Source organism: Numida meleagris, chromosome 4 (assembly GCF_002078875.1).
Source record: "Numida meleagris isolate 19003 breed g44 Domestic line chromosome 4, NumMel1.0, whole genome shotgun sequence".
Taxonomy (NCBI): Eukaryota; Metazoa; Chordata; class Aves; order Galliformes; family Numididae; genus Numida; species Numida meleagris.
Genome location: NC_034412.1, coordinates 14,609,234 through 14,629,656, shown reverse-complemented (window position 1 = coordinate 14,629,656; position 20,423 = coordinate 14,609,234). Strand labels below are relative to the sequence as shown.

Genomic DNA, 20,423 nt, shown 5'->3' with positions numbered 1-20,423 from the left:
CATTATCATATTTTGACGATTCCCACAGAAGAATGAAAATAAAAAGTGCTTAAAAACAAACACATACTTACATTTTGGCAGGTAAGTCCTTCTTAGTTAACACTTCACAGAAATTACTTGTATGTACTTGACAACAGCATACATTTTTCATAAATCTCTTTCTTGTGTTCTCAGGCAAAATATAAGGAAAGAACAGCAAAAAGGAATATGACAAAGATGACATCTTGGCAAACTCACTGAACTTATTATCATCTACAGTGAGGAAAAAAAAGGAATATCAACCAAACATAACTTTTGGTCATTCTTTATTCCTCTTTTTCCTAATTCTGAGGCCATGGCTAAATCTGACTTTGTATTTTTCTTTTCAATGCATGGAAAGGGTATATCATCCTATCTGTTAACTTACTGCCTCTTTTCCAAGTTCCTTCTATCTGTAAGATAAGTGATAGCAGTCATACATCCCTGAAATGAACCCTGACACCTTTCTATAACCAGTATTATTTGTAATGCGTCTTCCAGCCTCCCCATCCTAAATCATACTACTGTCTGCTCACGTTTTATTTTATGGTATTAAATTCAGAGTGTTTGGCCCTCACTTTTAAGGCCTTACTGTAAGTTCCTTTATGGATGTTCATGTAGATCCCTTTTTTACCATGCCACAAGGATAATCACATGGTGCAATTAGTGCACTAATGTGAGGATAGAAGTTAATATTGTTTTACTGTGGTCTCATTTACAAGTAAAATGTTATCCAAAGTGCTATGCAATGACCTCTTCTGCTGTTGTCCAAGGAGTAGTGCTCCAATTCAAATCCTCAGCAGGGAGCACGCCCTCACTCTACCTAGGGGAAAAGCATCTGCTCTTAGAAATCTAGGATCGTAGAAGTCTAGGATTTAGGCTACGAGAGTGAGGAACAACTACTAAGGGATCTCAGTGACAGGGAAGACAAGGAGAAGAGACAGATAACAATATGTGCAGATCTTCGCACATAATTTCACATGGTAGAACACACTGAACGCGGTGTTGCTAAGTGTGCAGGATTATCGTGCAGCAGCCATGAGGAAGATCTCCTTGCTTCTCAGTTTGGAAAGGCCTTCACATTTCCAACTTCATTCTGTAATGATGTCCAGCTGTGAATTTAAGTTGCATATTTTATGAAAGTATTGACTTTAAACAGACAGCATAAACAGTGACGTGTACCAAAACTTCAGTTGTTTGAATCTTATCAGTGTATGTTACTCAGCTAGCAAGCACTGCACATCAGAAAACAATTTCCACTGATCTGTTGCATTTAGAGTATTCACAGTTTTTGTTGAGTTCATCCTGTCTGTAGTCTAACTTTCTGTAGCACAAAATTTACATGGTGTGTAGACACTTCAAAAATAACAACTAAATTTGTTTTGGTTTTGTTTTATTTAAAAGCTATTTCAAATTGCCCAGGCATATTTTTGTCCCATATCACCAGCAGGACTCTTAAGCTCAGAATATATTATTGGTTTCTTGATGTGTTATGTGTTATCTGACATCTGCTTTCTTTGTCATGCCAAATCCTCCAAGCAATATCTTGAAAGACCTGAAAGATATTTTAAGTAGTAAACATCTTCTGGCAACAATACTTAATTTCATCACTACTCTTAAAAATTTTGTCTGCATGTTAATTGCCTTCTGAGTTTCCATACGGTCTCTCCATTGGTATTTAGGATTTTTTTTTCTCTTTTTACTAGGCACATAATGTAGCTGATGCCATAACTTTTAGGAAGATAGTTATAAAAAGATAATAATCTTTTGATTTCCTCTCCCTTATTTCCTTCAGGCCAACCTCCTGAACAGAAGAAAAACTAAATTGTTGATGCATGAGAAAACAAATACAGTGCTTTTATATGTACTGTAGTTTGCATTTTTCTCTATAGCGCTTTCTTAAAAATGTTATTGCAGTTATCCTAATTACATAGTTGCTGCCTGACCATCAAAAAAAAAAAAAAAGAATTCAACAAAAAAAACCTTCAGCGATTCTCTAAAGACTGCATTGGACTGTGATGTTATTTTGTCTAGCTTTGACCTTAACCTGGGACTGAAGGTTATCTAAAGGCAGAAGGAGACTCAGTGCTGTCTGCTCTGAATTTCCAGCAGTAATAAACTTTAGTTCAGTAATAAACTTTTTCTGCTAACGTTTTAAGATTTTCTCCAGAGCCTGCCTGAATGTCAGTCCGGTATCTCCGTCTTCCCATTCACAAACTGTGTTAGTCACTGGATTTGAGATCTGCAGATGCTATGTGCCTGTAAAAGTTACCAAACATCCTGGTCCTTGTGTTCATTTCAGTACTAAAAGGATCTTCTACCACCCTTTGCTTGTGAGCACTCAACTATACAAGCCTGAAGGGAAGCACAAAGAAAAAGAAACCCTTTTCTCCTTCTCAGTACTACAATTCTTTTCCTGCCTGTATGGATTTAAGGCTCACAGGCACAGATATATCACATAGCCCTGGAGTCCTTCTCACACCAGGGCAGAAAAGTATAGATGCCTTGAATGGAGGACCTCTTTCAGCCCTCTGTAAGCAGTCCTGCTGCTGGGCCAGCTGTACAAAAAAGTCCAAGTCAGTGAAAATGAGATGGCTGATTTGCTTGCTTGTCTGTTGTTTCAGCTTCCTGGAAGATCCTGGATTGCATCAGACACCAGCATGTTTCTGTAAAGGATTTACTTTTAGCATATCACAGAAAAGGAAAGGGTTAAAAATAAATATCTGGATGTAGCTATGTGATCTTTGAGGAAGAACCAAGAGAGCTGGAGTGCTTTAGGACAACCAGGAGCTGTGGAGATATGAAGGATAGGAGCAAATGTGAGATGTTTTCACTCTGTCTGTCAGCTGGGCACACTAGTGAGCTCAATGCCATGCTAAAATGACTGGTTTTCAGTCTGCTCAGAGCATGAGCAGAATGTGGTCTACTCCAAAAATACCCTACAGACACACCTTGCAGTCTGAGAAGAAGCCAAAAATCCATTCTTATGAATTACACTTTGATATTTTCCCTTTCAAGTCGCCAAGAGTTCAAAGAACTCCAGAATCCATGCATGAGTTTCTTCCAGAATATCATTTTTAATTTCTCTGGATTTCTACATTGCTTTATCAAAAAATAGCCATGAAATAGGGAAAGAGGGGGAAGTAGGAATTTCAGGAAGGAGTGGTACACCCACGAAAAACATAGAGGAAAAGTATATGTAAAGCTGAATACCCCACTTCATAGTGCAAGCGGATTTCCAAGCTAATGGACAAAACGTGCCCTGCTGTCCCTTCAGGGGAATTATAGGCTGCAAAGCAAAAACGGGATGTGTGCGCTGGAATCTGGGGTGGTGAGAAAAGAGAGAGGTGCCTTGTTTAATCAACATACGCTAGAAGTGTGAAAGCTGCATTAATTTGGTGTCTAAGTCTTATCCACCTCTCCATTTCACAAATTGTCTCTTTCATATGGATATAGAGTTGACCTTGCAGGCTTTTAGGCTTCAAGTGGACAGGGTCACTCAGGGCCCAAGCCACTGCTCAACCTCCCCCACACATACCCCAGTTATATCTTTTTACTATCTCTGCTGGACACCGCACCTTTCTGTAATTATAAATGTCTGCTTTCTGTCACTTCAAAGGTTTCCCAGCACTGGGAGTCCTTCTTCAAAGACTTTACATCGCTGAAGAACCTCTGTCATTGACAGGAGGTCCGTCTTTGAAGTTTTTCATGCCATTTATTGATTTCCCCTTTTTAGGATGTTCATATTAGAAAATAGTTCACCGTGTTTGAAAATCTGTATATTTTTATGTTGTTGAGGGGCTACCTCTTTGAAGAAACAACACTATTGCTGCAGTGCCTCCGTATGAAGAAATCTGATAGTGTATCTGCAGTATGCTGTGTTCCTTCAAGCTCTCATTTTTAGAAAATTCCTCTCTCTGTTTCTTTTCTACTTGTAGGTGTTGTCTAGGTACTTAGGTAATGCAGCTTCACACAGACTTTTGTGAACAGACCTAATTTAGGTCCTATTGATGCACTTAAAAATTTTCATATGCTTAATAACCTACTGAATTAGCAAAGAAAAATTGAAAATAATAACTTTAGTTTGAGCAAATGAAAAGAATGTATGCATAATTAAGTGGCAACTCTGGAAATGTCTCCAAAAATTAAGCAAGTTTGGACATTTCAAAGGGGAGATGCCTCAAACCAGTCACTGCTTTGTTCATGTCAACCTTTGACACTGTGAAGGGTTCCAAGGACTTGTCTTCTGAACATGTTTACCTTGTGAGGTGGCTTCCTGGTAAGTTCACATTGCTCATATATTCTTAAAAGGAAACTTTTGACCTTGGTTTACTTCAAAGATCTAATAGCTTCTCTTGCTTCCCTTCCACCCTCATCCCCCATTTAGTCATCTCTCCTTTCTTTGCACATAGGTCAATACAGGCCTTTGGTTCTAAATGATCAAAAGTTATGGAGTATTGTCTTATTGTTTGTATGCCCTAAAATATCATTGTCTGTTCTGATCCATTGCAAAACAATGAAAAAGAACTGCTTGGAATATGTATGTGAGTGACATCATGAAATGTTCTTGAATAGATGTAATGTGTTTTAGAACAGAAAAGCATTTTCCCCTAGTGATGTGTTTGACTTCAGGCACACTTAACGGGTGTCTTCCACTGTGTCACTGGAAACTACTGCAGCAGTCAATTGTATCTGAGAAGAACATGACTTGAAAAGGCATAATTCATACAACACCTGGGCAAACAGCCAATTTCTTTCCCCACAAAGTTTTAACTGATTCATTTAAAACTTGGCTGGGGCAAAACCTCTGAGAAAATCGACTGATATGGCAGGTGGCACAGAGTGCCCAGGTACATGCATGCCATGAAGATAATCCAAAATCAAAAATGAGCCTGAATAAATCCCTGAAGTTAATGTATTTATACTGTGGCAAATATGATCCAAGGCTGCATTCTGTGGCTGTGAAAGTGTATGGGTAAATTAAAAATCCAGATCTTCTGCTGGAGACAGGTAATCTACAGAAGGAAGCCCATATCATTGTGTTACTAGGATAAGAACATTCTGTTTAAGAAGCCAATGTTGCTTAGGCTAAAAGAAAAATTATCTTTTATAGATGTCACACCAAGAGAATATCCTGACTTCCTGCTCAGAGACAGCGACGTAAAAGACAAGCCATGTTCTGGATGGCAGTGCACAGCTGTCAGACCACAAAATGAAGAGTGTCTCGATCAGCTTGTCCACATTAATTGGCTAATAATGGTGACTATGTTGAAAAATACTGTTTTGTAGCTGAGGATTTGCTCTATCTGTTGTAATTTCCATGGAAATAAATGGGAGGCATTATTTTTGGAGCATCCTACATATATGATAAGGTCTTTGGTCCTTTCATGTCTCCATCTGCAGCCAAAGGGACTCTTTCTGCTTGTATTCATTTTCTGGGCTTGTGTAGTGCAGAAATATTTGTTTCTGCTGGATGAAAAGGAAATGACTGTTTCTCTGTCATCAGTCTTTTTAAAAGCTTTGATGACGACAGTTTTTAGCAAAGAAATTTATGAAAATGAGATTAACATATTGTTCTTTCTGGTGAGTTGTCACTGACATTCCTATAAAATTAAGGAAAGGAAGGTACAAAAGTTTGAGGTATATATTTATCCCATAAGTTTACAGTTTGCATAGAATAATTATATAATGAAAGGTTGTTTGTAGTGTTTTCTTCTGTGCATCGTTAATGTGATACTTTTTTCCTTGTCACTAGATTTAAACTGTAGCATTGTAAGACAAACATCCTCCTTCAACTACTTCCATTATACTGCATACTATTATGAAATGAAAGGGATATGTTGTGCTTTATCTCTTTATATATTATAAAAATAATGAAGAGGATAATTATCAAGGCTGTAGTGCAATTTCATGGCATTGCTGTCAGTTACAAACTGCTTGAGCTGCATTCCTTTGGTATAAAATGTCAAGAAAACCCCATGATTGAAATACAGTCATCTAATTAATTTCTCTCTATTATTAGTTTAATGGGTTGTGTCTGTGCAGAACACTCACTGGTGGTTAATAGAGAATGAAATGTAGACAGTCCAGTTCTAGCTTTTAAGTTCTAAGTATCTTTTCATGCTCAACCTTTCATTGTGCCAATAAACACAAATTAGCAGACTTTCAAAAAGCTGAAACTTTTAAGTCTGGTATTCTGTGCACAGCCTTTGCTGAGTGTCTATTTTATCAGATCTCTTTCCACTAATTCAATTCAAAGCTGAGTGTTTATATTTGAAGACTTACTGGTATTGCCAGTTTCTTGGTGTGCATCAATTCTACTACAGCCATAGGGTACCATGTTCCCTGAACCTCTGCCTTCACACACTGCTGGACCTTAACATTTGTTTCTTTGTATAATTCCTCCCTCCAGATTTTACATTGGGTTTTTATACGCCAATAGTAACCTTGCTGTTTGTGGGATAAGCAGCCACTTTCCTTATTTTTAGTTCTGGAAATTGCATTAGTAAAAATGCCAAGAGAGATCTACATCCAAACTGATCATGTTCAAATTAATAACATTAAAATGAGGCCATTTATATGGTATTATATGGTAGTGGGTGATAGCTAGCTTGTCTGAAGGTGGGCAAAGAACTAAGAGCAGGGGAAGAGCACAAGCAGGAGCTGAAAAAAGGCCTAGTCTTATGTGGAGGGAGAAATCTGGAAGATAAGTACAGCCCTGTAATTACTCTGTGACTGCCATTTGTAGCCAGCGTCTGAGTTAGAATTCAGCTGTGCTGCATGAAGATGCGCGAGATCCCTCTGAGTCCCACAAGCCCAGCAACTCACCAAAGCTGAAGCTTACTTATTTTGGCACTGGCATTATAATTTTCACTATCTCCTTTAAGAAATGTGAAACTTCCTCTTTTCACAAATAACAGAGATTGCCGTAAATTTTAACAAAAAAAATTGTAAATCCCTCTCCCTTTTTTTGTTCTCTTTCTCAGTCTCGCTGGGTGCCATGACACTAGAGTTTTCATAGCAAGAGCATTACAATATCTCGTATTATCACAGTCTCAAGCATCTTGTGTTATCCTGTGGGAGACCTGTTCATATAGCGGAGATCTGCTTTATACAATGGTATCTGAGCTGCAGAGGAATTAGATAACTTGCCCAAAACATGGAAAAAGTCTGAGGCAAAACAGTGTCCTTAGATCACAAGTCAGAGCTCTAACACCTGCATGGTCCTTTCTGCTGACATATTGATACTTCAAAACCCAGAACATTTGGGGCGAAATCATGGTCCATTTGGACCTCATGGTAGTTTCTAGAGAAACTTAGAGGAGGCCAGGATTTTACAATTGGTGTAACAGTACTGGTTAATGCAATTCTGGAAAATTGTCTGGTCCCCTGCTTTTATCTTTTGTCTTAACTAATGCTATCAAAATGTTCTAGCAAAATCTTTCTTTTTATAGAGGGGAAAAAGTCCACTCAACTAAGTGAAAATCTGGAAATCTTCAGCGTAAAAGTTCATGTTTAAAATCTATGGCACCCTTCCCCAGTTTTACCCTGGACCAGAAGTTCTTACTAAACTTTTTGCCATTCTGCTTTTCTTCTTTTTAAGGGAAAGCATAGTTTTTCAGAATTCCCTGCAAATGTTCATTAGTGTTGACAAGTTCTGCTTTCCACACATGACACTGCCTCCTGCAGGCTAAGATATAAGTGCTCAATATAATTATGGCAGTCCATAAATAATGAATATACCTATCAAGGCTTTGCAGGATTGCTTGTGACGTGAACATAAAATGTTCTGAGAATAGGAGAGGCAATTGCTTGATATCAGCTGTTTAATTCTCTAATTTATAAAGAGAGAGTTAAGCTTTGGTTTGGGCCATAGAAGACAGTTGTTAACACTGCAGGTTTGTGGCTGAGTGGGCTTCCCTCCACTTTGGGACAGACATTTGTGCAAAGAAATAAAATGTTTTTGGTCATCCAGTGCTACTGCTGCTGTGCTGCGAATCCTCTGAGTTCTCTTGAAATCATTGGGTTAGCCGGCTGTGTACCTAAAATGGTTGGCAGCGTGGCAGGGAGCTGCTGCCAGGTATTCCTGGTACATTTGGCAGCTCAAATGAGGAATGAGTTAATATCTTTTTCCAGGACTCAGTGTTGCATTTAAGCAGAACCCTGCGCTGGTGGGAGCCGCATCCCTTCAGTCGTATTGCCTCAAGGAATCATGCCTCAAAATTCAGAAGCCTTACTAGGGGTCCTGGCAGCCTGGAGAAGTCCTCCCTTTGCTGCACCACTTCAGGCAATGAAAAATCTTTCTGTTTGTATAGGCAGCCAGTTCTGATGGCCAAAACTTTGGGTTTATTTCAGCCACGGTCCTGCTTTTCGTTCACCTCATCTGTTCTTCTGTATTTGTGTGCTGTAGAATAAGGGCATAGCAAAGAACCTTGTTGTCTCCTTAATAAATAATGAATCTGCGGGACATCTGGACATCAGCTGATCTTTAATTTGGACTGTTCACAGAATTGTGAGCAGTATAAGCTGTCAAAGGAAAGAATGTAATTTTACAAGGTCATTTGCTTCTTAGGTCCATAAATGAACACAGCAGTGTATACAAGAATTCATTTTATTTCACAAGTAGTCCATTTAGTCCAATAACTGGAACCAGAAGCACCTGCTACAACCAACCTCTACAATCACTGGCCACAGGATAATCTATTCTGAGAGAATGTTTTTTCTCTAATGTTTAAGAGACAAAACCTGGATTCCTCTATGAACTTGAAGGCTCATCTCTTTCTCAGACCTCATACTGACACAATCTAGGTATATCTTCAAGTTGCATCTGTCAAGTTCAGTAGCCGTTTCAAAATAGATGAGTGTGTGTGGCTAGGACCACCCGATTTTCCAAAGGCTGAGTGTTTGTTTTGGTTAAACAAGTGAATGTCTGGAGTCATGCTGTTTCAGTTGCTTGAGTTACTTCTTTGACAGTGATGATGTGGAGGAACACTGGTGCTCAAAGACACTGCTTACTTTTGAATGATGAAGAAGAAAATCTCTTTATTACAATAGAGAGGTCTTAAAACCTTCTAAATCTTAGGCAGGAAGCTGGGTTTAAGAAAGAAACCCAAACAGTAAAAGAGCCTAGCTTGTAAGTAAAGATTGTGTTAGGGTCTGTCTGGAGAGTGCAGTTGGAAATTCATTGTAAGTCTATCATAAAATAAATCCTGAAATCTGAGAGGTTATATGGAATGATTCCCTGATCTGAGCATGATGTGATGTTTGCAAATGACTGTTTTGTGTATTGTGCTTTGCCAAGCTCATTTTGTATGATCTTCAGTGTGTTACAGGCTTGAAGTGCTTGGTCATTATTTTTATCTCAGGGAGTCTGTTGATTTTATGATCTGCATTCCCCTTATGAACTCTCCAAGTCTAATTTCTTTGCTTACCTTCAACTGAGGCATTTCATAGTTATACAAATATGTGTTTATCTCTTTCTCTGCTTGAGGCTGTTCTAAACTGCCAGGATCTCATGAAGGACTAATTTCAGTAATGTGTAACACTCTGAATGCATCTGCAAAGGTGGCAAGGGATAGAACACAGAAAGCACTCCGTAATGCTTTGGAAATAGAGTAGCAGTGAAGAACAGTGGCAATAATGTCAAAAACAAACAAACAAATAAATATCGTCATAGCAAAAATATCTCTGACAAATTCAATATAAATTTTACATACAGGCTCACTGTTCCCCTGGCATAAAAAGCTGCCTATTTTCAGGACTTGCTCTGCATATGTAATTTATAACAAAAGTCACTGCCTAAATAGCTCTCCTGGGCCTATTTCATTTTCTTTTGATCTCAGCTTGCACAGTGATCACCTCTGTGGATCCACTTTGCAGTTGTCCATTTCATTTATTTTGCTTTACTGTTTTCCAGAAATCAAGGACTTTTAATTTCAGGTGCCATTAAATGTGTTTCCTTGAGCTCACCATCTGGTGGTTGGTTTTCCTGCCCTTGTCTTCATGAAAAGATAGTTTGTCAAGAACGAAAATAAAAAGCAAGAATTTGATGGGTTGTGGGTAGCTTTTGTGGAATCTCCTGGTGAACAACTGGGGAGACAGCCGATCTGGTTTTATTTACGTTCTTTTGGAACTATCTCTAAGCATCATTTAGTTCTCTTACTTATTTTTGGGGACCGGTTTAGACAAGTAAATAATCCTCTGGCCTCAGTGAGGCAATTAAAATGAGTGGGTAATATTTGGCTTCAGATTACTACGTGCTGGCTTGGTTTAAAAACTAAGTATTTCTAGCTGGTTTTCTCTGTCTTCCATACGTACTTTGTAATAGTGCTCAACAAATAGCAAAGAATTAAAACAGTAAAAATAGAAAATGCTGTCGCTTACTCTTGATGCACCAAAAGGGGCTATGGACTTATTTACTGTGTAAAACCAAAGTTGATACCTTTCTCTACCCTTGAACCTTTACTCCTTTATATTTTTGTTATATTTTGTTATCTGTGAAGCAGTGGTGAATAGAACTGCTATAGTCTCTAATGTTTGTAACCTACATTTTTGATGTGCATTTTAAATGGATATATGTACATTAATGCATACGGGGGAAAAAAAGAAGAAGCAATTTAAAACATAAAGTATTCTAAATTCCTGGCACAGTTTGAGTACAGAGGTTTGTATGTATATAAGGAAGGAGGAGGGTCACCACACCGATTTCATTTTAAAATTCTTTGTCTGTCCAAAAAGAAATGAGAATGATCCCATACTAAAGCAACAGGATAGTGAAATTATGCGAATGCTTGAAACTTCAGCATGCCTTCGTGCAATAGTAAATGCAATATCCAGAGCCTATATTCTCACTTTAATGATTATGACAATAAGATCAAGAAATCTGATGTGAAACTTCCTCATAAGAACTGACTGTAAGAGAACATCTCTAGCTGTAGAATAGCTGCAGTTGGGGAAGTATGTCTCCCCAAGTTCAGTGCTGTTTTAATACTAAACATTTTTCTTCTCTCGCTGTATCTTCTGTGCTGCTGTGCTAGAGTTCGTCTTATTAAATACAAATAAAATAAAATTAGATCCTTTAAAATCAGGAATAACTGCAAAACCGAAATGTCGCTGTGTGGCTCTTAGCCAACCTATTCGAAATGAGAAAGGGACATTTTAAAACTTCTTCTTAGCATTTCCACTCTGATTCCAATCAAAAACTTGAAGACAGAAGAATGTTGGGTTTGTTTTTTATCCCAGAGGGTTTGAAACATTTAAAAAACTGCAAGGCATGAGTCTGGCATTGCTGTAGTCCAGGTAAAACAGCAGGTGCTATTGTAATACAGTGAGAAGGTTTCAATAAATCTGAAACTGTTACAGCAGCAGTGGGGTACTTTCAACATAATTCTTATTTCTTCTGGAGCAATTTTGTGATTTAAAGTATTTAGAAAGTAACGGGCAGCGAGAAGCAAAAGTGGCGGTGTTTTCAGTTCTTAACTCATAACCATAATTTAGTTCAATTCAGGGAAGAACAGCTACAGTAGCACATTAGAAACACAAGATAATAACAGAGACTTAGCTAAGAATACAGAACATCTTGTATTTCTAATTGCATCCATCTTCTAAATGAACAGAATCTCTAATTGAGGAAAAACTTATTATGGGAATCGCTAGCAACGAAAAGCTGTCTTATGAGCATTAAATAGAATAGATGGTATTTGTCACAAATCAAATTTGCTCTATTATTTTGGTAACCCATCAGCAGAGCTTTCTGGAGGTACAGATGTGTTGTATTTTCTTCCACTAAGGAACTCTTCAATAACATTTCTCTATGCAGAATTCTGGGCATACAAGATGATAAAAGTCAGTGTAATTTTGTCAGTTTTCAACAGATTGCATACTTTTTTTTTTTTTTTCAATAAATTTGGCGCAGGTAATGGCAAACAGCGTATCTTGGAGTAAATAAACTTCTAGATCAAAGTTTCATGAATTATTTGCAAAATAGTACTATGAGAAGGGGCTGAATGCTTCAGGGCGACGAATCTCTTTTGAGAAATAGCAGACAACAACTTAGATCTTAGCCAGTCAGTGTAGAGATCAATAAAACCCTAACAAATAACATCCCATGACTATTGAAAATATGTGCTGAACAAAGATGCCATTTATTGTGAAATAAATCCCAAACAGGATTTATTTTTATTCTGGTGAGACAAAGGGAAGGGATGGATGTAGAGACAACGCAACCTGTATGAAAGCAGAAGCAGAAACAGAAAGAGTATTATTTATTCCATGCAAATATCTTGTATCCTATTTCACGAAGTAGAAAGAGAATTTAAAAGAAAAAGGTAGAAATTTGAACCTGCCTTTGCTGTACTCTGCAATGGTGATAGGCTTAGAGGAGAGTGGTAGGTAGGACAAGGTATTGGGATTCTCCTCCCAGTTTAGTAAAACCTAACACCAGCATTTCCGTCCTTAAAAGGATTTAAAATGCTCTGTGGGGTCTGTCTGGGCACACTGGTCTCCAGTTTACTTGCCTTGCATCATGAAAAACTGCTCTATCAGTGGTGTTTCTCAATATGTAGACTGGGCAAATATACCCCCATCAAATCAGCTAATTATACAATATGCTCATCCAATTTCAGCATTTCACACTTTGCAAAAGAATGGAACAGTCTCATCCACCACGTCACCTTCTGTATGCTACAGCTATTAAATCAACTTGGATTCAAATGTGTCTGAAAAGTTTTTATAAAGGAAAAGCTTGTGAAAGGGGAGCTCGTTGACTGCCGTACAGCTGAATCCTGCTTTCACAACAACTCTGTATATTCACTTCCTTCAGCAAATCAGCATGAACGCTGGGAGAGTCAGAACTTGCCTATAATTTGCTTTGCTCCTATGGTCAGAGGGCGTGGTTATTCCGGCAGCACAGAGCACGTCCTTACACATGGAAATGGAGCAGGGAGCACAGCTACTTCACAATAGCTCCCCTTGTGGACAAAGTGTTTTGGAATAAAGGATACTTTAGACTGGAATAATTAGTGCACTGATTATTCTAGAACAGAATAAGTGCACTAATTATTCCTACAGTGTCCACACAGGGACAAACAGAAGGCTATTGAAGAACGGCTTATTCTGCAACAGCTATTTTGGTCCATTTCCTCGTATGGGCAAATCCTACTGCTGTTGTCAGCAGGTAATGAGTGTATAGATGGAGAACGTGGAAGGATTGCATTAATGATCTCATCCCATTAGTGCTGCTTTGTGCTTCACTTTTGTTCACTTATGGAGTTAATTGCTTAAAACCCCCTCTAAGGCAGGCACATTTCTAAGCCTAACTTCCCAGTTCTTACACAGAGACCCTCCAAACTCTTCTGCAGGTGACCCACCCCCAGCCAGCTGAGTAAAGCACTGCAAGTACCTGACTGTTTAAGTAAAACTGTTGATTTTCACTGGAACATGTTTGTTTTCTTCCCCTAAATGTGAAAGGTTGTACTGCATTGAAGCCCTTTTATACGTTTTCCTCAGGATAACTTTGAAAAATAATTTTGTGCTGACTTGAAAAGTTCCTGGAAAATTCACCTGTGTGATTGTTGTTTCAAGAAGACTGAAGATCCATCCATATGGAGAGCTGAGGGAGCTACTGGGTGAAGGGTAAGGGAAGGGTCCATTAAGTACTAGGCTATATTTCTCCTGTACGATAACTTAATGCTTGATATTCAGGAAGCACTTCTTATCTTTAGTTCTAAGCTCAGTATATTTTCACCAAGGTCACAAAGCCATAAGTACGGACACTAATGTCACTGGCTTACTTGGCACAAACCCAGTTAAACTTAGTTCTGCAAGCGTGCAGCAGGTTGAGGATTCAACCTACAGGTGGAGCACGGCAGTACAAAGTCTTTAGTGTATCAACAGGCAAATCTGATATGGGGGAAAAGTTTAACCATTTAAAAGAATGGAAGTTGCAATCCAGATGAGTAAGAAACAGAGGGGGTTGTGCTATTGTGACAGGTCTGTTTGTAATCTACTTAAATGGGTTAATGATTGTTTCATTACAAAAAGCTGCTTGTTAAGTACTAACTACTATTAAGGTCTGTAATAGAAATGTCTGTTCCTCTAAACAATGTGACTTTTAAAAGCAACTTTTCCTTAGTGAATAAATTTTTCAACTAGACTGACTACTGCATTCCCACTTAAAATCAAGTGCATAACCTTCTTTTCCTAAGAGTGCATCATAAAGCTGTAATTTAGGTGATACCGGCTTGCAAACATGAGTTAGCAATGTACCCAAACTATGACTTCAGTAGAACAAATTGCAGTGCTTTCTCATCATAGGTAAAGGGCAGCCTCTCAAACAAGATTATATTTAGAAATCTGTTTTCATAGAAGAGAGATGGAAATACTAAGAGTATGGTTTTTTGTCTGCTTGTCCTTCCTCTGTTATTGTGCAGTTCTGTTTCTCTTTCCTTTGTGCAGTAACAGTGGAACAGGATGCAGATGGGACCATAACTAGAATAATTCTAAAAAATACTCTTTGGGTGCCTAATGCTGGAAAAATACCTTATTTCTCTTCACGTAAAGGCAGAGAAATGAGCTGTTTCATTCAACAGGAATTCAGACAATAGGAAACTTATTATTTTATTACTCTGATCATCTGAATATAGCACAGCAATACCACCGCAATGTAACGTCTCAAGGGTACATTGCCACTTTGTCATTAAAAACCTAAGATATTATGCATGTTTGCAGCTGCAAAACTGCTCAAAGTTTGTCTAGTGACTCCCCAGCTGAAATAACATTCTGAAGTAACATTCTGAAATATCGCAAACTCTTCGGTGAACTGTCTCCTTTGATTTGCAAGGGTAAACAGAGATCCAAACAACTGGGAGCTGGCTTGGATTTTATCCAGGCAACTTAGGGAACTGTCCTGATCTTTTGTACTTTTCCTCCAAATCTTTTATGAGACTCAAAGAATGATCACCTTCTATATTTTTGGCCATGATACCTACTGAAACCCACTCTAGCCATGTGTTTAGATTTAGACTTTCCCTGAGTCCCTTTCCCTCACTGAGTTATGAGAATGAGTTTTGCATTTCCCAGTGCACTCACTTTTATCAGAAATTTTAAAGGATGGGAATCCTCCCTGTGTTTAGGGCAGCACAGACAGTAAAGGGAGCTGGTTGTACTCTTCCCTTGTTGGAGTTTGCCATGTGATGCTTTGTGTCTTAAAGCCTACTGGATGATATAACTTGATCCAAGTAGTTAAATTTATTATGTAGAAAACCCCTGCAATTTAAGTGCAAAAATATTTATACTTTTGTCCTCATCTGGAATATTAAGATCTCAGAACAGAGTAGAGGATCTGACTATGCAATATTCATAGGTATGAAGCTACCTTCACATATGCCAAGTAGTTGTGAAACCCTGCCAAGCAGTCACGGGAATGTTTCCCTGCCCCACTCTCTTGGTACCATTATTATACTATCAGGCCTTAGGGTGCCTCAGACTCTTCCTCCATCATGCTGCTGAGCTCAGCAGCACTGTTTTGTTTTGCATGAGTTTTAACTTGGAGAGAGGGAGGCTGAAGAAAAGAAACAAAAGTGACTTAGAGCATCATTAGCCTTGTGGGAAACATCTTACCAAGGAGCTGTTAATGATCAAAAGATCTTTACCTAACTAATGATCTGCTGAGTCTAGAACTACAGAAGAGAGAGGGGTTTCTCTTTACAAAACAGGTTTTTTTGTTTGAAGTGGTGAAAGTACTGGGTCTGCTGCTTTCCTGTGGGCATTACAGTGGTGCCTTTCTTTGGAATTTATGTTTGTGCTACTTTCTGTTTTTTTCTTTTTTGCTTTCCATTGGAGATCAGTATAGGCCTTTGCAGCTGAATCTGGATTATCTCAAAGGATTTACATGTAAATATATTGTTGACAGTGTTAAACAGCTCTTCTTCCTGAAGAAGAAAAAATCTATTCTGGATTGAGCAGAGACAAATGACATTACACAGCTCAGGTAATGTGAACCTGACCTTCTCATCTAGCTTGGGTAACAGTCTCAGCAGTCCCTGAGTTGCTTGGATTTACAAATGTAAAGCTTAGTAGGGTCAGACATTCATAAATGATTAGCATCATGCCTTCACAGAGATTCTCAAGATCCTTGTGAACAACAGATCTTGAAATGTGCATTCATTAGTGACTGTCTGCTGCGGATTTTCCAGGGATTTAGAGCTGAACGCTACACGGTGCGGGAAGCATGACAATCTCAATATGACTACGCAAGCTTCAACTTTAATGGAGTACTTCACAACATATATAGAAACTGAGTTACACCTGGCAAACTGCCATTGGTGGGGCTACCCCAGCCCCATCCTCTGATTGGTGATGACAACTTGTTGAACAAACAAAGCCAAACAGCAACCACCCCCCCTGCGCCCAAGAGTTAACCTCCTGATACTTCTGTCCTTGGACTCCGCCCCACCCAAGGACCCCTCGGCCCTGCTGACTGTCCACCCAGATCTACTCCATACACACACTCTGCAGTACTTCCTTGCTCGTACAGTCGCTCAAGTGATCCGTGGCCACCCTAATCCTGCAACAACTGTCATCATTCTACTTGAACAAATGCAGACATATTTGAATTGGCAGTTTTATTTGTTGTTTTCTTTTTCATATGGCCTCAATGGATGTCATTACCTGAGACCAGAATTGAAACAAACATTTTTCTTGAGTATAATATTTTGTGTGAGATAATGAGAGTAGCTTGAACCCTTGCAGCCTTTGAAGTTTGCTGAATGCTCTTCAGTTCATCTTTCAGGAAATTGGCATGTCCTGTGGAAGCCTGAATGGCACCAAGGTGAGTCAGGTCTGTGCATGTCTCACAGTGCTGTGGGGGAGAGGAACTGGGGCTCCCGGCTCTTCCCCCTGGACCCCGCTGGTTGAATTGCAAATGAAGTACAGCCAGGAGGACCCACTGCAAACATGGAGTTGAAAGAGTACAGGTGAGCAAGGGTCACCAACACAAACTTCTGTGGGCACAGGCATGGGTTTTTACACACTTGGAGAGTGTGTGAGTTCCATTTGAATTTACCATTGAGCAAGGTGAGACAGGAAGGCTGAGGAAACCTCACCCCACACAAAATAGTGTGAATCCTAGTGCTTTTCTTAATTTCCCTAATTCACAATATCTCTGTTTTGGAGTTAGCTTTGGGTTATTTAAATTCATAGCTGTGGGTCAGATCTGTGAATGACTGTGCCTGTACTTTTAGGGTGGCACTTCTTGCTTGTTATCTGAAGGGCCAAATTCTGCTTTGAATTGCACTGGCTTAGACTTAGAAGTATTCTGCTGGAGTCAGCGCGCTCCCTTGAGATTTACGCTGGTGCAAACGGGCTGAAGTCAGCTTGTAAATAACTTAGATTTGTGTGATATTTTCTGAGGAATTCAATGGTATCATAGTCTACATGTACACTAAGAACCCAGGAGCCTGTCCTTGGCCACGTCCCAGCTCCTCACTGGAGCAAGACCTTGGCATCCACTGGTCTTTCTCCCCTCCTTTTCCTTGGAAGGGAAAGCTGGGGAATGTGTGCTGGACAGAGCTGAGGCACAGTTCGACAGCTGCTTGGTTTGATGAAGGAACAGTGAAGACCTCAGGGCACACAATGGCACACACTCAGAACTGCAATCATGAAATGAAAGCTTGTGATAAAGTTGTGTGTGCAGTATAAGGCCTGTGGAGTGTAGAGAAGCTGGGCTGTTGTGTTTTCTTTTCAGCCTCTACAGCACACAGAATGTGGACATCAGGTCCACAAAACTGAAGATGGAAGAGAGGGCTTTAGCCACTCAAGCTCTGCCCTTCCCTCCTGAGCTTTGCAGGGCAATGATAATTTCTTGATGACTGGTCATTTTCTGCAGAAGATTCCTCATCGCTCACCTGCTGTCTCCTTACTTGGAGCGTGAGCAGTGCCTTTTGATGTAACTGAGTCAGGATGTATAGTCTTAGTATAATTATGGACAAAAGTTAGTAAACAGACATTTATAAAATAATGAAGTTGTTTAACTCTCGTAGAGTGGAGTTCTCGGTGTATGCATTAAAATGTGTTTGTAGGTTTACTAAATGGCCTTGGAGTGAGCTGACTTATTGTACAGGTTCACAGAGCTTGCAGGAACATGAAGAGATCTTGCCAAGTTATGGAAAAAGAAAAATGGAAATGTAATGATGAAGTACAAGGAAACAGTTTGGCTGTGATGCAGCGTGAGGATGCTCCACCTTGCTTGGAAAATAAAGGTGAGGCTATGCCCACTTTCCCTCTTCCATGGTTGGAAAATGGATGTCTGTAATTTCAAGTGATCATCCCAGTGATATCATGTCTTGATTTCTTTCCCTACCTCTTACATTCTCCCGAAAGTATCATCTGTTTAACTACTTTAATGTGTTTCATTTGCTCAGTGTTAAATAACCTTCCAAATATAAGACTTTTAGCATTGTTATTCATGTGCATCATTGTTTCCCCTGATTTAAGAGGTTCGCTAACTCCAGCGTAAGCTGAAATCTGACTGGGCTTCACACTGTCCTAAGTGAAAATTCTTCTTGTTGAGCATGATGACCAAAATTTTGAGTTTGGGATTCTGACATTCTATTCCATAGATGTGAACAAAAGTTTGCTGAAGCTTCATTTGTGGCAAACTATTTGCTTATTACAAAATAGAGTAATTCTGGTTTTGAAAGCAAACACGATGCTGTGCTAACTTGGGAAAGTAGCTTGCTCTCTCATTTTCAAGCTCTTTAGGGAACTGGGATGTTTCTTGTGTGACTGTAAATAACCTGTCTACAGATGACAGGTTCCGGTTCTTATTCTTCTGAAGTTCACGTTTTCTTGTCTCTGAGGAGGTCACCTGAAATACTTGGGAAATACGATTGCTTCAGTGAAAAGGGAGACTTCCATAAATATTAGAAAAGGGAAGACATTTATTGTATTTATCTAATAAATAGTTCTCTCTTGTGCGTAAGATAAAGCTTTGTAAACATCAGGAATGCATAATTTCCATAATAAAATGTCCCAATTATTTTGGCATGGTCAAGGTGTATTTTATGAAGGTGGGTGTTGTTCCAGTTCTTACTCTGTTTGGTTTGATTCCAGGAGACACACAGTCTGTGTCTTTTTGAATTTCAGTGTTACTCTTTCCTTTTCATAGCCAACTTTTTTTCCCTTTCTGAAATGTGTAGCTTGGAAACGAGGTCCTTTTAATGAAGCTTTTGAGTCTCACAAAATATGATTAATCTGATTAGTGGTTCAGACTCTTTTTATGCTTACATTAACTAACACAAAGAGCCCCCCTACAGGTTAAAGTTTAAATGTGGATTACCAGATAAAGCTAGTCCTGACGAGGTTTCTATGGTGCAAGGAAAAATTGAATTTGCCTTTCACCTCATTTCAGCCTTTGTCATCCTGGTTTTTGCCCTTCTCTCTCATTCACAGTGAGGATATTAATTTTTCAGTAAAATCTTTAAGCAATTATGCAGATAGCTTGGAAAAAGCAACACACAAACACAATAAGAAAAGCTTAACTGAAAAATGGACCCCAGATATTCATTAAAACCAGATGGCAACATTCCTAGCAGCATAACTTTAGATGTTTGGACTAAATTTGTATTAATGTGCCAAAATCAGATGACAAAAATGAACCACTGTCATATGATTGTATGTATGTATCGTGTGTTATATTTATGAAGTAGTGAAGTATATAGTAACTAGTCCATGACTGTCTTTTTGATAAACAGCTAAGAAAGGCTATCCTTTCACACACAAACACATCCATCTTTAGATAGCATTCCTCTGTGGGAGGCTTGCCTTCAATTTAACAGATAATGAACTTCTTCAGATGAATCAGAAAATTGATAGTGAAATGAAGTTTAGTATTTTTCAGCATCTACTCATACAAGGATGTTCACAGTTTTAAAATGTAGTTTATTAAAATTGCTCATTTTTTAATTTCTCATCAGTCTAGTAACTAGCTAATTTTTATCCCTAATCACTTTATTTTTGAGATTATTTTTGTTATTGCTCTTTTAGTAATGGCTATAGGAAATTGGAGAGAAATAGCACCTGCAAATAGCACTTAATTAAAAGCATGATTGTGTTCAGGGGCTTCCTACATATTTCTCTCTCTGAACAATGAAGATGGAAAAGATTTTTTTATTTTTTTTTTCATGCTCCATATGATCCAATAAAACATAGCTAGCACAGCACACCAACTAGGGTAGACTACAGTCTCCCCTCAGTGAACACACATAATTCCCATTACTGCTAATGGGAGATGCAGGTCCCTACGCAGAGGCAAAAGGGATCTTATATGTTCATGCCATAAATATGAAAATATATGGCAAGGAAAGAGATGTTTAGTTGTGACAAATTGCCAGGAGGTTTTTTTCTTG

At 38.8% G+C, this 20,423-nt stretch overlaps 1 long non-coding RNA gene across 2 annotated transcripts in view; it reads left to right on the top strand.

The window, feature by feature from the left end:
- LOC110398216 overlaps positions 1-20,423 on the top strand; it is a 292,377-nt gene that overhangs the window by 136,542 nt on the left and 135,412 nt on the right. For both annotated transcript variants that reach the window (XR_002438264.1, XR_002438263.1), the window contains one exon: positions 175-18,275. This is a non-coding gene — a long non-coding RNA (uncharacterized LOC110398216). The remainder of the gene's footprint in view (positions 1-174; positions 18,276-20,423) is intronic.